The sequence below is a fragment of the Notamacropus eugenii genome, chromosome 6 (genome assembly GCF_028372415.1).
Source record: "Notamacropus eugenii isolate mMacEug1 chromosome 6, mMacEug1.pri_v2, whole genome shotgun sequence".
Lineage (NCBI taxonomy): Eukaryota > Metazoa > Chordata > Mammalia > Diprotodontia > Macropodidae > Notamacropus > Notamacropus eugenii.
The window spans coordinates 157,622,730-157,640,410 of NC_092877.1; positions in this window are offsets into that span (position 1 = coordinate 157,622,730).

Sequence of the window (17,681 nt, forward strand, 5' to 3'; positions counted from 1 at the left end):
GGGGGAAATTGAAAGTATATTAATATGAACTGGGCAACCAAATATTTAATCAATTGACTAAGCATTGTGATGATTATCATTAACTCCCCCTCTTTTCTGCACTGCAAAACTTGTCTGTATTGCTTATCAAGACATTTAATCATAGAATGTTCTAATTGGTTGCTAACAGTTTCTTGTGTGAATAATAGTAACTGACATTTCTATAGCCCTTACATAGGGTTTTTAATATCACATTTATACAGTACTTTGAAGTTTCCAAATTATGTCATTTGAAATTCACAAAAGAAAATTATGAGGTAAGTATTACTATTCCTATTTGTTCAGGTGAAGAATTAAGACACAGAGTGGGGAAGTGACTTGCCTGTGGTCATACCAGTAATAAGGGTGGAGTAATGACTCAATTATATTATTAAGTGCCTAGAAGTACAGTAGAAACAAGAGATGTTTTGCAGTACAGAAAAATGAGAGTGCTAATGATAATTATCACAATCTTCAAACGACTGATCAACTATTGGGTTGCCTAATTAATATGGCCTCTTGATTCCAAAGTCAGTACTCTATGCAAAATTCCACTTTTACTACATGGATTCAAGGGCAGAAATTATTATCAGGATATTTTTCTTGTTTATTTTCATTTTGTTTTTGCCTTAGCTCTTGCTCCAGATTAATAGTACTATGTCAGGTCTTCAAAAAATTAAAAGGTCAAGATTTCATTGAGTTGAATACACATTTCAATTATTGATAGTTAAATCCATGCAATTATTATCAGAGAAATGGGCACTGATTCAAAGAACTTGGACTCATATCCTCTCTCTGCACCCTTACACCCTGTGTAACTCAACCTCTCTGGGCACCATTTTCTTAATTTATAAAATACAAAGGTTTAATTAGATGTTCTCAAAGATCCCTTGCAGCTTTGAATCAATAATCTTATAAGTATTTGCCATATAAATGATAAAATATTTTTAAGCCTCTGCTTTTCTATTTCTTTTTACATCTGAAAATAATTTTGGAAGGATGATACAAATAAGGAATAAAAGGTGCAGATTCATAAATAGTAATTATTATGACCAACATTGTACCTTGAGAGTAGAGACCTAGAATAGGATTGGTTGTAAAACTGGGAGAAGAGGCATAATGCTATAAAGTATAAAATACTATAAAATATAAAAATTAAATTAGAATCAGATTTTGGAGGAATTTTAATGGCAGTCAAGAAATTTTAGATTATCCCACAAGTCGTAGGGAGCCACTAGAAGTGTTTTTGGAAGGAGAATGACATGGTAAGATCTATGCCTTGTGTTCAATAAGGAATGATGAGCAGACAGACTTTAGAAAAACCTGGAAAGATTTACATGAATTGATGCTGAGTGAAGTGAGCAGAAGCACTGTACACAGTAACAGCAACATTGTCTGACGACCAACTTTGAAAGACCTAGCTCTTCTCAACAATTCACTTATCTAAAAATCCAAAAGACTCATGATGGAAAATGCTGTTCACATCCAGAGGAAGAACTGTAATGTACGAATGCAGATCAAAGCAGACTATTTTCTCTGTTTTTGTTTTTGTTTTTCATAGTTTTCCCCTTATGTTCTGATTCTTGTTTCACAACATGACTAATGTGGCAATGTTTAATATGGTTGTACCTGTATAACTTATATCAGATCGTGTGCCATCTTGATTGAGAAAATATTTAGAACTAAAAATCTTATAAAAGTGAAGGTTGAAAACTAAAAATTAGTTAATAAATATTAAAAAAATAATCTATTTCTTAGAAAAATCACTTTAGGAAACTGACAAATAGATTAGGTTAGAATGAATGCAGGAAAATTGAGGGTATTGTTATATAATGTTTATGAGTCCAAATAAAATGTGATAATGGCCTAATATATGATTAAAATCATGTAATTAGGGAAGTCATATTTTTGAGAAATAGAGTGAAGGTATCATCAGTAGTGCATGATAATTAATTCAATAAAGAGAATGAGAGGAAAGATTCAATTATGATGGCAAGATTTCTAAACTCAATGTCTAGTTCTTTATTTGTAACTACAATAGGAAAGTTTATAAGAGTAGGTTTAGTTATCATCACTATCAATAAAATACAGTGAATGGAAAGATAGCTTGGATTTTTTTTCAACCACTTTATTAGTAATTGAGTCATCTATACTGTGGTGATAGTTGAACCACTGTGTAGGGAAGAGAAGACTAAAGAAAAGAATTGGAAGTTGAGGGGATGCCCATCAATTGGGGAATGGCTGAACAAGTTGTGGCATATGAATGTGATGGAATACTATAAGAAATAAGTTCTATAAAAATGATGAGCAGGTGAATTTCAGAAAGACCTGGAAAATCGTATATAAACTGATGCTGAGTGAAGTGAACAGAATCAGGAGGACATTGTATACTGTAACAGAAACATTGTGCAATCATCAACTATGATAGACTTAGGACTTCTCAGAAATATAATGATCCAAAACAATTCCAAAAGACTAGTGAGGGGAAATGCAACCATATCCAAAGCATTAACTATGGATTCTGAATGCAGATCAAAGCATATTATTTTCCCTTATTCTTTTTGGGTTTTGTTTTTACCTTCTCATGTTTTTTTCCTCTTTTGTTTGATTCTTCATTAACAACATGACCCATGTGGAAATGTTTAATATGATTATACGTGTATAAGCTACATCAGATTACTTGCTGTCTTGAGGAAGTTGCAGGGAAGGGAAGGAGGAAGAAAATTTGCATCTCAAAATCTTACAAAAATGAGTGTTGAAAACTATCTTTACATGTAATTGGAAAAAAGAAAATACTGACAAATACAAAAAAAGATGCCATCTCACAAATTTTGAAGATAACAACTTCAGGGAAAGAAAGAGGCTAGGAAAGAAAAAAATCAAATGATGTAAAGCTAAAAGTTGGTACTGCAGCCATCTGACCTTATTCAATATATGACACATTTGATTTGATGGTAATAGCAAGAAAGAATGCAGAAGTCATGCTCTTGGAAGTTTAAAAGTCAAGAAGATTCAATGGTAATTTTCCAAGAATATTTTTAACCTAGCCTGTACGAAGAAACAACAACAAAAACTTGAAACTGTATATGTCATTTGAGCCATCAGAGGAGGGGAGTGGGAAATGTATCGCTTGGTTGTGAAATTATGTTTGTACTACTGAAGTTACCTTGCACACCATAGTTTAGAAACTATATCCCTCATGATTCCCTGTGGGAAATGATGTGAGCAAATAAATTCCTAGCCCACAGTTATGCTGGTGGTTTATGCAACAGTACTTTTTAATGAAAAAGGGAATGAGATTGCAGAAACTTAAAGCTAACATAGTGGTTTTGTTGATTTTTTTCCCCAGTGGGAAATTTTAATTTTAAATAACTGCGTTATAAAACGAACAAGTTTCCTAAAAATACATGCTTTTCTTTCTCCAGAAGCAAAGTCCCACTAAACATAAATGTAGCAGTTACTAAATAAAAGGTGCAGGATATATTTTCATCTTATACTCAGCTTAGTTTACTGAAAATCGTGCTGGAATTGTTAATCTGTTTTCAGATCCTGACTCTGTCTCTTACTATCTGTGTAGCTTTGAGTAAGTCATCTTGTTTTTCTGTCACTGTTTTATGTCAGTAAAGAGATTGAGTACTTCACTAGGAGGTCATTAAGATTCTACCTCTAAATCTATGATCTGACTTAAATTCTTCTTCAGCTAAGATAGCTTACATACACACACACACACACACATACATATATATTAGCCTATTTATACCTTACATGTGTGTATATATATATACATATATATATAATATATATTTAAATATATCATTTGTTCTTCACAATAATGGTATATGGTAGGTACAATTGGTTATCATCACCATCATAATCTCCACTATACAAATGAAGAAAACAGGGTCAGAGGAAGCTGTCCATAATCTCAGTAGGTATCAAAGGTAAGATTCAAATCTCTCTTCATATTTCACATGACTCCAAGCCCTGGACAATATAAACAAAATCTCTAAATACAGGACTTAATCAGAAAAAAAGAGTTTGACTGCAGGTAAATAGAAGTTACTTATACTTTAAAAGTCTACAATTATATATGTGTGTGTACATAACATATATATGTATGCATTTATGCATAAAAAAAGTGTTCATATACTTAGATTTTTGAATATATATATATATATGTATACACATATAAACATACACCTACACATATAGATAGTGTCTCAAAAGGTTTTGTGTAGCTTTAAACTTTGAAAGCTTGAAATAGCATTAAGATTTGGGGGACATTTTCTGTGTGTTTGTGTGTGTACGCAAACTGTATATATGCTGAGATGTATATATGTACATGTAGACTTTTATACACAGAGATCTATATATAGAAAATATATGTATATATATACATGCAGATATTACTAAAATTTGACTCTCTTTTAAAAGAGATAAAATGGGAAATTTCTCTCAGTAGCTTTTACTTTGTCCAGAATAGGTCAAAGAGTACTGAGCTATCCAAAAACCCCACAAAATGAGAGTTAGATGGTACAATCAAAAGTATATATGCTAGAAAAGAGAAAACTTAGAGTTAGAAAACATCATTATTACTCTGTTCAGAGAGTTGATGTTACAACATGGACATGTGAATATACTTGTTTTGTTTGGTTCCAGAGTGGAGAACCAGAATTAATGGATGAAAGGTATAGAGATTGGATCACATTGTTGCTGGGACAAAACTCTTGAAAAAAATCACAGTGCTGAGGAGGCAGAGCCAAGATGATAGAGAGAATCCAGGAAGTTGTCTAAGCTCACTCTGGTTTCTCTCAGAAACAATATTAATTCAAGCCTCTAATGGATGATAGAGCAACAGAACACTCAAAAAGACAGAGTGAAACAATTTTCCAGCTTAAGATAACTCAAAAGGATAGTGCAACTCTGTGCAGATGGTGCCCAGGCAAGCTAGCAAGAGACCCTTAGCAGCTGCACACATCAGCAACCAAGGTCCCTTGGTCCTGGATCAGCAGGCTAGCAGTGAGACCTCCAATCTCAATACAGAAGGGAGATTGTGAACTTGGGGACTCTGGCACAACAGGTGCTATTTGGCTGGGCAACCCTCAGCACAGTTGTCTAGTCTCAAGCACCTGAAGTTCCAGGATGGGCATACCACTAAAAAAGCTAGAAAAAGAATGAATTAAAAATCACCAACTAAACACCAAATAAGGAATTCTGAAAATCAAAAGATAAATTAATAAAATTGAAAGTAAGAAAACCATTGAACAAACAATAAAACTAAGAGCTGGTTTAAGAAGAAAGACAATAAAATAGTTAAACCATAATTTGACTTTTCAAAAGAAGAAAGAAAGTGAAATCACCAGTATAAGAAAATGAAAAGGGTGAATTCACTTCCAAGGAAGAGGAAATCAATACAATAATTAGGAGCTTTTTTCTCTTTTAACAAACTGTGGGTCAATAAATCTAACAATAAAAGTGAAATGAATGAATATTTATAAAAACAACAACTGCCTAGATTAACAGAAGAGGAAATAACTAAATAACCCTATTTTAGAAAAAGAAAATGAACAAGCTCTCAATGAACTACCTAAGGGAAAAATCTCCAGGGCCAGATGGATGTACAACTAAATTCTACCAAATGTCTAAAGAACAATTAATTTTGATACCATATAAACTATTTGAAGAAATGAGAAAAGTAGGGAAGGAGTTCTACCAAATACTTTCAATGGACAAATATGTTCTTGATACTTAAATCAGGAAGAGATAAAACAGAAGTGAATAAATAGTAGACCAATTTCTCTGATGTACATAGATGCAAAAAAATTTAAATAAGATATTGGTAAAGAGATTACAGAAATTTATCAACAGGATAATACACTATGACCAGGTGGGATTTATACCAGGAATTCAGAGTTGGTTCAATATTAGGAAAACTATCAGTATAATTGACCATATCAATAAAATAACTAACAGAAGTCATATGATTATCTCAATAGATGCAGAAAAATCATTTGACATGATACAATGCCTGTACCTATTAAAAACACTAAAGAACATGGAAATAAGATGAGCTTTCCTTAAAATGATAAACATATTTAAACGTTAAAGTGGTAAAACCATCAACAAGTATTTTCTGTAACAGGGATAAGATAGAAGACTTCATGATAAGATTAGGAGTAAATCAACAATGCCCATTATCACCACAGTTATTTAATATTTTGCTAGAAATGTTAACTTTAGCAATAAGAGAAGAAAAAGAAATCAAAGGAATTAGAATAGTCAAAGAAGAAACACAATTATCAGACTTGAAAGATCATGTGATGATATACTTAGAGATTCCTAGAGAACCAAGGGAAAAACTACTTGAAAAAATTTTAAAAATTTAACAAAGTTTCAGGATAGAAGATAATTTGGCAAGACTTAAAGGTTTCTAAACATTTAATAACCAAATACTAATTCAAAATCCAAAGTATAATGAATCTCTGTTTTTTTCTGGTGCTTCTTGCACCTATTGAATTCCACGATTTCACTGCAGCCTGGTTCTGAATATAAAGCTTGAGGACTTTGCACAGTGCAGGCCATGCAATGAACCAAAGCTGCTGAAATGTGAAAATGCGTTGTGAGTAGAAAAAGTTTACGAATCTCGGAACTAAAAAATACTTGAAATAACAACTTCAGCAAAGTTTCAGTGTAGAAAATTAACCCACATAAATCATCAGCATTTTTATATTTTACCAAGAAAATAAGTAGCAAGAGGAAGAGAAATTCCATTTCAAGTTACTCTAGACCATGTAAAATATTTGAGAGTCTACCTTTCAAGACAAACCCAGGAGTAGAGGGCTCAGGGGAGTGTGAGTCCTGTGATCAAGGCCATAGCTGAGGCAAAGCCTGTTCCTGTGGGACTTGTGCTTACTCAAACCCTGGCAGAAGCTCTCCATGACCCTGGAACCTGATGTTCCTGCAGATACTGACGTTCTTTGCAGAAAAGTTGCAATCGGGTCTGGGAACTCAGGAACGAGCTTCAGGAACAAGAGAAGCTTCGTTATTTGCTTTGGGTGCAAGGACGTGGGTAAGTCATGAGATAGTGAAGTAACAGGATGAGCTCAGCCTGTATGTGATTGTGGTTACAGCCTTTAAAAACCCTGATTCTCAGCTGAATAAATGGAGTTGCCTTACATCCTGCCTCCTGCCTCATTCATTGCTTCTGAGATGAGGGTCTTGCTGATCAAGACCCTCCACCCAAGGAGTTCCTAGGTGAAAGGAATCCTACACCCAGGAACTATATAAATATATTCACAAAAAGCTTTTCACACAAATAAAGTCAGATATAAGTAATTGGGAGAATATCAATAGTTTAGGGGTGCTTCATACCCTTCATTGTCAGAGAGGACCAAAATGACATCACCATGATATAGTAAAATTTCAGTGTGTCCCACTGTGACTGATAAGACCAATATGAGCCCAGAATGCTCGACCAGGTACAATACAGATGAACTTCTCTGGGCAGCCAAATTTTGACATATTTTTCCACAAGCCCTCCTGACTAACAGTGTCAAAGAACTTAGACAAATCTACAAACATATACAGACCTCTGTTCTGCTCCTGGCATTTCTCCTTGAGTTGTCAGGCAGCAAATCCCATATTGACTCTTCCTGGGCCTTTTCTGAGGCCACACTGTCTCACACGCATATGACCATCTTCCAGATGAAGGATTAGCCTATTGAGGAGGACTCTAGGAAGACTTTTGCCAGCAATGACTACGAGAGAGCACCCCCCCCCCCGTGAATGTCACAGGATAATCTATTCTCTTTATGTTTATAGAGATGGACAATGGAGGCATCTTTGAACTCCTGGGGAATAACTTCCTCCTGCCATATAATCTGGAAAATTTCAAACATTATTTGTATGAGCATTGGTTCCCCTGCCTTGTAAATCTCAGCTGGAACAGAATGAGCACCAGGTTCTTTGCCACAGGAAAGGAACCTAATGGCCCTCAAAACCTCTTCTTCATTTGGAAGTTCAGCTAGGGAGGGATTGACTTCAATATGAGCAAAACGGTCAATGGGCTTAGCATTGATTGATGGTGATCTGTTGAGAGCACTATAGAAGTGTTCAGACCATCTCTCTAGGATCATGTCCTTATCACTAATCAATGTGGCTGCATCGGAACCAAGTAGTTGTGATGGATCATAAGTTACTTGTCCATAAATAACTTTCAGGAAATCACAAAAGTGCTTTGTATTGCTACTATCAGCAAAAAAAAATTGTATTTCATCTGCTTTTTTACTGACCCAAGAATCCTGACTCTCTCTAAGCTTTACTTCTATATTGCTTTGGATGACATTGAATGCTGCCTTCTTAGAGGTGGATGAACTATCCTACTGGTGTATCCTGTGGAGTTCTCATTTTTTTGTGTAGCAGTTTCTGAATTTCCCTGTCATTTTCATCAAACCAGTCTTCATGTTTGCAAATGTTCTGACTCAGATGAACAAATGAAGTGCTGTAAACCAAGTCTGTGAAAGCTGCATACTCTTTTCTGCTCCACTGTTGCCCACTATGTGTTGCCTCAGCTTGTCTTCCAAGTTAGCAGCAAACTCTTCACTCTCAGAGAAGTGCTCCAGTTTGTTGACATTGATCCTTCTGGTGAACATTTAGCCTTCGGGGTGGCACTTTTGATGAATGCGAATTTTGGGGTTGGAAAGGATAAGTCTGTGGTCAGTCCAACACTCTTCACCACACATTGCCTTTGTCACTCTCACATCTTGTCTGTCTCTTCTCCTTACAATCACATAGTGTATTAGATGCCAATGTTTGTTGCAAAGGTGCGTTCATGAAGTTTTATAGCTTTCAGGTAAGTGTGGGAAGGAGACTCAAAAGCTCACTGAATAAAATAGTTCTTTAAAAACCAGAATAGAGCAAATGGAAGCTAATGACTTTATGAGAAATAAAGATATTGCAAAGCAAAATCAAAAGAATGAAACAATAAAAGACAACGTGAAATGTCTCATTGGAAAAAGAACTAACCTGGAAAATAGATCCAGGAAAGATAAGTTAAAAATTATGGGACTGACAGAACTTCTGGCTATGGGAGTCAAGATGGGGAGTGATTAGTAATTGCTATCTCCGTCCACTTGTTGACCTTGACAAGCACAGATAAACTCTGGAACAGTGAGAGTAGCTGAAGGGATAAACAGACTCTTAGCCTGTGAGGCTAGGAAGATCGCTAAGGAGTGTCCCTCTTGCTGTGACTGAAGGGGACCAATACAGCATCAGAGCTGTCCCAGACAGCCCCACCTCAACCAACCAGTAGGGGATCCTGAGCCCCAGGGGGTTGATGCCAGCAACTGCCAACACTAGGACCTCATGCATGCCTGAACAACACAGGAGATTCAGGAAGAAACTAGTGCAGACAGGATCGTAAACCACTGAGTTTACCTATGCTCTAGCTTAGCAGAGGACATTTCATGTGACCAGAGCTGCCCTGCCCCACACTTAATGAGCTAGCTCCACGGTAACTGCAGGGAAACTAAAAAAAGACCTCACCTGCCTTCTGCTTTCCAACACCAGTCAGTTCAGCACCAGGCAAGCTGCAGTATTTTAGCTTCTAACTGAAAGAACCAGAGGCCACAACACACAAAGCCTCAAGTTTTAGGCACAAGAACTGTGGGACAGAGGCCCCTGTGCCTTAGACGCAAAGATCTACTTTAAAAGCCTGGAAAAGGGTGATTAACACGAATAAGAAGCAAAGGAGAAAAAAAGACCATAGAATCATCCTATGCAGACAAGGAGCAAAACAAATACCAAAGAGGTCAGCACTGAGACTGTACTCCCAGCTGAAGCTTCAGAAGGGAATGTGAATGGGTCTGAACCACACAGAGCCTTTTTGGAAGAGCCTGGGAAGGATTTTAAAAGCCAGATTAGAGAAGTAGAATAAAAACTGACTAGTGACTTTAAAAATATGAAAAAAGAAATCACAGAACATTTTAAATGGACAACTGGACAAACGGAAAAAGGAAGTGCAAAAGTTAACTGGAGAAAATAAATCCTTAAAAAAACAATTTGATAAATGGAAAACGTGATGCAAAAGTTAACTAAAGAAGACATTTTGATAAAAATTAGAATTGGGCAAGTAGAAGCTAATGAACCTATGAGACATCAGGAGTAAGTCAAACAGAATCTAAAGAACTAAACAACAGGAAAAAAACGTAAAATATCTAATTGGAAAGAGAACTGATTTGGAAAATACATCCAGGAGAGAAAAATCTAAGGATTACTGGTATACCAGAAAGCCTTGATGAAAATAAGAGCCTATACAATATTATCCAAGAAATCATTAAGGAAAATTGCTGAGTTCCTAGAACCAGAAAGCAAAATAGTCATCAAAAGAATCCACAGTTCACCTCCTGAAAGGGACCCCAAACTAAAAACACCAAGGAATATAGTTGCCAAATTCCAGAACTATCAAGTAAAGTAGAAAATACTGCAGGCAGCCAGAAACAATCAATTCAAATATCGAGGAACAACAGTCAGAATCACACAGGATCTTACAGCTTCTGCATTTAAAGATGGAAGGAATAGGAATACAATATTCCATAAGGCAAAGAAGCTGGGTCTACCATGAAAGATTAATTACCAAGAAAGTTCAGCATAATATTCCAGGCAAGGAGATGAACATTCAATGAAATAAGGGATTTACAACCCTTCCTGAAGAAAAGGCCAGAACTCAATAGAAAATGCAGGTCTCAAGAGAGGCATAAAAAGGTAAACAGGGGAAAAAATAAGTTGTTATACAATATGAGCAAACTGTTAACATTCCTATAAAGGAAGATGATACTTGTTAATCTTGATAATTGTGTATTTATTATGAAATATAAAGGGGACATACATAAATAGAGGAGTGGGTTTAAATACAATGATGTGATGATAATAAATGTGATTGAAGGGTGCAAAGGGATTGTAATGGGGAATGTGAAAAAGAGGAGGCAGAAAAAAACATAAATTCCATCACAGGAAGAAGTAAAAAAATATATTACATTAGAAGGAAAGAGGAGAGGGAGATAAGCATTGTATAAGAGGTACTCTCATTTGATTGGATTCAAGGAGGGTACAACAAAATCAATAACATATAGAAATACAAGTTCTATATGCAGCAGGAGAGAAAGGGGGAAATAAAAGGGAGGGGAGGCTAAAAGGGAGGGAAGAAGTAGTAAGGAAAAGGGAGATAAAAAGGGAAGGGGGCTGAAAGAAGGGAGGGGAGACTGAAGGAGGCAGTGGTCAAAAATTAAAACTCTGTTATGGAGGGGAAGGGAGAGGGGAGAACTAAAAGCATAAACAAGGGGAAAGGGAACAGAGGGAGAGACACAGAAATCATAAATGTGAATAGGAATGGGGTGAACTCTGTCATAAAATGGAGACAGAGAGCAGAACGGATTCAGAACCATAATCCAACAAAATGCTGTTTACAAAAAACATATTTGAAATGGGATCATACACACAGGGTAAATGTAAGAGATTGGGGCAGAATATTTTGTTTCAGCTGATGTACATAAAGCAGGGATAGCAATACTAATCTCAGACAAAACAAAAGCAGAAACAGATCTAATCAAAAGGGATAAGGAAGGAAACTATATCCTGGCAAAAGGTACCATAGAGAATGAAGAAATTTCATTACTAAACATATATGCTCCAAGAGGTATAGCATCTTACTTAGAGGAGAAGTTAAGGGAGTTACAGAAAGAATTACACAACAAAGCTATACTAGTGGGGATCCTCAACCTTCCCCTCCCTAACCTTAATAAATTTAACCTCAAAATAAACAAAAAAGAAGTTAAAGAGGTGAGTAAAACTCTGGATAAGTTAGATATGATAGATCTCTGAAGAAAATTGAACAGGGATAGAAAGGAATATACCATTTTCTCAGCAGTATATGGCACATATACAATAATAGACCATGTAGTAGTCCATAAAAACCTCAGAATGCAGTGCAGAAAAGAAGAAATAGTCAATGAATCCTTCTCACACCATAATGGAATAAAACTTATATGTAATCACAGACCATGAAAATATAAACTAAAAACTAAATGGAAACGAAACAATCTAATCCTAAAGAATGAGTCATTACACAACAAATTATAGAAACAATCAACAACTTCATTCAATAGAATAACAACAATGAAACAAAGTACGAAATATGGGATACTTCAAAAGCAATTCTTAAGGGAAGTTTTATATCTCTGAATCCCTACATGAATAAAACAGAAAAAGATCAATGAATTGGGCGTGCAGTTGAAAAAGCTTGAGAAAGAACAAATTGAAAATCCCCAAGTAAACACAGTATTAGAAATACTGAAAACCAAAAGAGAGATTAATAAAATTTAAATTAAGAAAGCCATTGAACTAATAAAAGAGTTGGTTTTATGAAAATGCCAATAAAATTGATAAAGGGTTGGTCAATTTGATTAAAACAAGAAATAAGAATACCAAATCTACGGTATCAAAACTGAAAAAGGTGAACTCACCTCCAATAAGGAAGAAATTAAGACAATTATTAGAAATTATTTCCCCAACTGTATTTCCATAAATTCGACAATCTAAATGTGAGGATGAATATTTTAAAATATACATATATATATACTTATATATACACATATATACATACATACATGTATATGTATATATGTGTATATATACATCCCACATCAACAGCAGACGAAGATGAGTACTTAAATAACCACATCTAAGAACAAGGAAATGGACAAGCCATCAATGAACTCCCTAGGACAAAATCACCAGGGCCAGATGGATTTAAAAGTGAATTCTGTCAAACATTTTTAGAACAGTTAATGCCAATACTATGTAAACTATTTGGGGAACTTGCCAAAGAAGGAGTACCACTAAATTCCTTTTATGACACAAATATAGCTTTGATACCTAAACCAGGAAAAGATGAAACATAGAAAGAAAATTATACATCAATTTCTCTAATGAATATAGATTCAGAAATTTTAAATAAGACATTTAAAAAAAGGATACAGTAACTTATCATGAGAATAATACATTATGACCAGGTAGGACTTACACTGGGAACACAGGGTTTGTTCAACATTAGAAAAACTATTAGCATTATAGATCATATCAACAAAAAAGCTAACAGAAACCACATGATTATCTCAATAGATGTAGAAAATGTTTTTGACAAAATACAACACCAATTCCTATTGAAAACAATGTAAAACATAAGAATAAATGGAACTTTCCATAAAATAATAAGCAGTATCTACCTAAAACCATCAGCAAACATTATATGCAATAGGGAGAAGCTAGATGCAGATCCAATAAAAACAGGGGCAAAAGAAGGATGTCCATTATCACCACCATTATTCAATATCGTATTGTAAATGCCAGGTACAGCAATAAGAGAAGAAAAAGAATTTGAAGGAATTAGAGCAGGCAAAGAAGAAACTAAGTTTTCACTCTTTGCAGATGATATGATGATATACTTAGAGAATCTCAGAGAATTAAATAAAAAACTACTTGAAATAATAAACAACTTTGGCAAAGTTGCAGGTTACAAAATAAACCCACATGAATCATCTGCATTTCTATGTATTACTAACGAAATCCTGCAGCAAGAGATAGAAAGAAAAATTCTATTTAAAGCTACAGTAAACACTGTAAAATATCTGGGAGTCTATCTGCCAAAACAAACTCAGAGATGGTAGGAATGTAATTACAAAACACTTTTCATGCAAATAAAGTCAGATCTCAGTTAGTGGAAAAACACCAGTTGCTCCTGGGTAGGCCTACCCAATATAATAAAAATGAGAATTCTACCTAAATTAGCTTATCTTCCCGGTGCCATACCAATCATCTTACCAGATAATTATTTTCTAGAACTAGAAAATATAATATCAAAATTCATGTGAAGAACAAAAGGTCTAGAAAATCATGGGGAGTTAGTGAAAAAAATGCTAGGGAAGGTGGCCTAGCCCTACCAGATCTCAAATTGTATTATAAAGCAGCAATCGTCATACTTCTTGGTACTGGCTAAGAAACAGAGGGGTAGGCCAGTGGAATATGTTAGGTACTTAAGACACAGAAGTTAATGAGTATAACAATCTACTGTTTGATAAACCCAAGGACCCCACCTTCTGGGATAAGAAATCACTGTTTGACAAAAATTGTTGGGAAAATTGAATAACAGTGTAGTGGAAACTGGGCATAGACCAATGCCTGACACTACACACAAGAGTAAAGTAAAAATGGATGCATGATCTAGGTATGAAGGTTGACTCTACAAACAAATTTGAGGAGCAAGGAATATTGCATTTTTCAGACTTAGACTCAACAAGAGATAGAGAACATTATGAAGTGCAAAATAAATACTTCTAATTACATTAAATTCAAATGGTTTTGCACAAATAAACCCAATGCAACCAACATTAAGAGGGAAGGAAAAAACTGGGAAAGAATTTTTTCAGCTAGTTTGTGTGATAAATGCCTCATTTTTTAAATATAGAGAGAGCTGAGTCAAATGTACAAGACTACAAGTCATTCTGCAATTGATAAATGGTCAAAGGATATGAATAGGGAATTTTCAGAGGAAGATATTAAAGTTATCTATAATCACATGAAAAAATGCTCTAAGTCATTATTGATTAGAGAGATGCAAATCAAAACAACTCTGAGGTACCACATCATACTTATCAGATTAGATAACATGACAAAACAAGCTGATAAATGTTGGAGAAAATGTTGGAGCATTGGGACACTAATTTATGCCCAAAGGGCTACAAAAATGTGCATATCCTTTGACCCAGCAATATCACTTCTGAGACTCTATCCCAAAGAGATTATAGAAATGGGAAAGGGTCCCACATATACAAACATATTTATCACAGCTCTCTTTGTGGTGGCCAAAAGCTGGAAATCAAGTGGATGTCCATCAATTGGGGAATGACTGAACAATTTGTGATATATGGATATAATGGGATACTGTGGTGCTATGAGAAATAACGAACAGGAAGACTTCACAGAAGTGTGGAAAGACTTAAATGAACTGATGCTAAGTGAAACGAGCATAACCAGGAGAACTTTGTACACTGAAACAACCATAGTACGCGAGGAAATTTTCTAGTAGACTAAATACTTCATTGAAATGCACGGACTTAAAAAATTTCCAATGGACCCTTGAAGCAAAATGACTTCCACATCCAGATAAAGAACTAAGGAATTGAATTGCAGATAGAAACAGGCCGTTTTCTTTTGTATTATGTTTTGATTTGTTTTGTGGTTTCTCCCATTCATTTTAATTCTTCTTTGAAACATGCATTTAATAGGAATATACATGTAGAAGTTATATAAGATTGTATGCCATCTTGGGGAGGGAATGGGAATTGAAGGGGGAATGAGGGGGGGAGAGTAGAAAAAGATCTAAGATATATGAAAATGATTATAGAACCCTGAAAACAAAATCATTCAATTTTTAAAATTTTAAAAATAAATAAAAATTGTGGGACTATCTGAAAGCCATGATGAAAAAAATAGCCTAGACATCCTCTTTCATGAAATTATCATGGAAAACTGCCCTGATATTCTAGAAACCAAGGGTAAATTAAATATTGAAAGAACCCACCATTCTCCTCCTGAAAGAGATCCGAAAAAGAAAAATTCCTAGGAATGTTGTAGCCAAATTTCAGTTCCCATGTCAAGAAGAAAATATTGCAAGTAGTCAGAAAGTAGCAATTCGAGTATTGTGGAAATACAATCAGGATAACACAAGATCTAGCAACTTCTACCTTAAGGGATGGAAGATCTTGGAATATGATACTCCAAAAGTCAGAGGAACTAGAATTTAAACCAAGAATCGCCCACTCAGAAAAACTGAGTATAAGACTTCAGGGGAAAAATGGACATTCAATAAAATAGAGGACTTTCAAGAATTTTGGATGAAAAGATCAGAGATGAATCAAAAATCTGACTTTTAACCACAGCAATCAAGAGAAACATGAAAAGGTACACAGGGATTACTTGGCTTCTCAGTGGGGATGGATGGAGTGGGAGGAAGAGAGAGAAGTTGGAACTCAAAGTTTTAGGAACAAATATTATGAATTGTTTTTTGCTTGCCACTATAAAATAAGAAACACAGGTATGGAAATCTATGTTGCCCTACATGCAAAAAGAGAAGATGGGGATAGGGGAAGGGAGAGTTGTGATAGATGGGAGGACTGATTGGGGGAAGGGGTAATCAGAATGCACAGTGTCTTGGAGTGAGGGAAAGGGAGAGATGGGGAGAAATTTGCAACTCAAAATCTTGTGGAAATAAACGTTGAAAATTAAAAATAGATAAATAAAATGTAAAAAAGAAGAAAAAAATGAATGGGTTAAATAATAAATCGTAGAAACAATAACTTCATTTCTTTCCTTTTTTTGATCTTCCAGTTTTAGGTTTCAAAACCATATTTCTGTCATAAAAGTAATTTGCTAGGACTCCTACCTTACCAATATTTTCAAATAGTTCACATAGTGTTGGGATTGATTGTTCCTTAAATATTGGGTTGAACTCACTTGTAAATCCATCTGGTCCTGGGGATTTTTTCTTAGGGAGCTTATTGATGGTTTCTTCAATGTATTTTTCTAAGATAGGGTTATTTAAGTATTCTGTTTACTCTTCTGTTAATCTGAGCAGTTTACATTTTTATATGTTCATACATATCACTTCAATTTTCAGTTATCCTGGCATATACTTTGGTGAAAATAATTCCTAATATTTACTTTAATGTCATCTTGATTGATGATTCAATAGCCCTTTTAATTTTTGGTGAGATTAATTTGATTTTCTTCTATTTTTTAAAATTAAATTAACCAATTGTTTGTTTATTTTATTATCTTTTTTCAGAAAATCAGCATCTAGTTTTAATGGGTCTTTTTTTTTTTTACTTTTAATTATATTAAACTGTCCATTTATTTTCAAGATTTTTTTTTTGTTTGGTGTTTAATTGTGAAGTTTTATTTGTTCTTTTAATTGATTTTTTTTTTTTGGTTTCATGACAAGTTCATTGTTCTTTTTATTTTTATTGATGTAAGTGTTTAGGGATATGCAATTTCCCCTAAGTAATGCTTTACCTGCACGCACAATTTATTTTAATGTGGTCCCATTGTTTTCATTTTCTTTAAAGAAATGATTTATTGTTTCTGTTCTTTGTTGTTTGACCCACTCATTCTTTCAATTAGATTATTTAGTTTCCAATTAACTTTTAATTTATACTTCCAAGGCCTTTTATTGAATGTAATTTTTTGTATTATGGTCTAAAAGGTGTACATTTAATATTTCTTTTTTTTCGCATTTGGTTGTAAGTTTTTTATGCCAAAATATGTGATCATTTTTTGTTAAACTGACATAGATAGCTGAAGAATAAAAAGGTATATCCCTTTCTATTTATATTCATTTTTTTTCTAGCAGTCTGCCATATCAAACTTTTTTAAGATTCTATTCATCTTTTTGACTTCATTCTTTTTTATTTTATGATTACATTTATCTTGCTCAAGAAAGGTGAAGTTGAGGTCTCCCATTAGTATAGTTTTATTGTCCATTCTTTCTATAATTCTTTAACATTTTCTTTAAAAATTTAGATTCTATGCCATTTGGGGCATATTTATTTAGT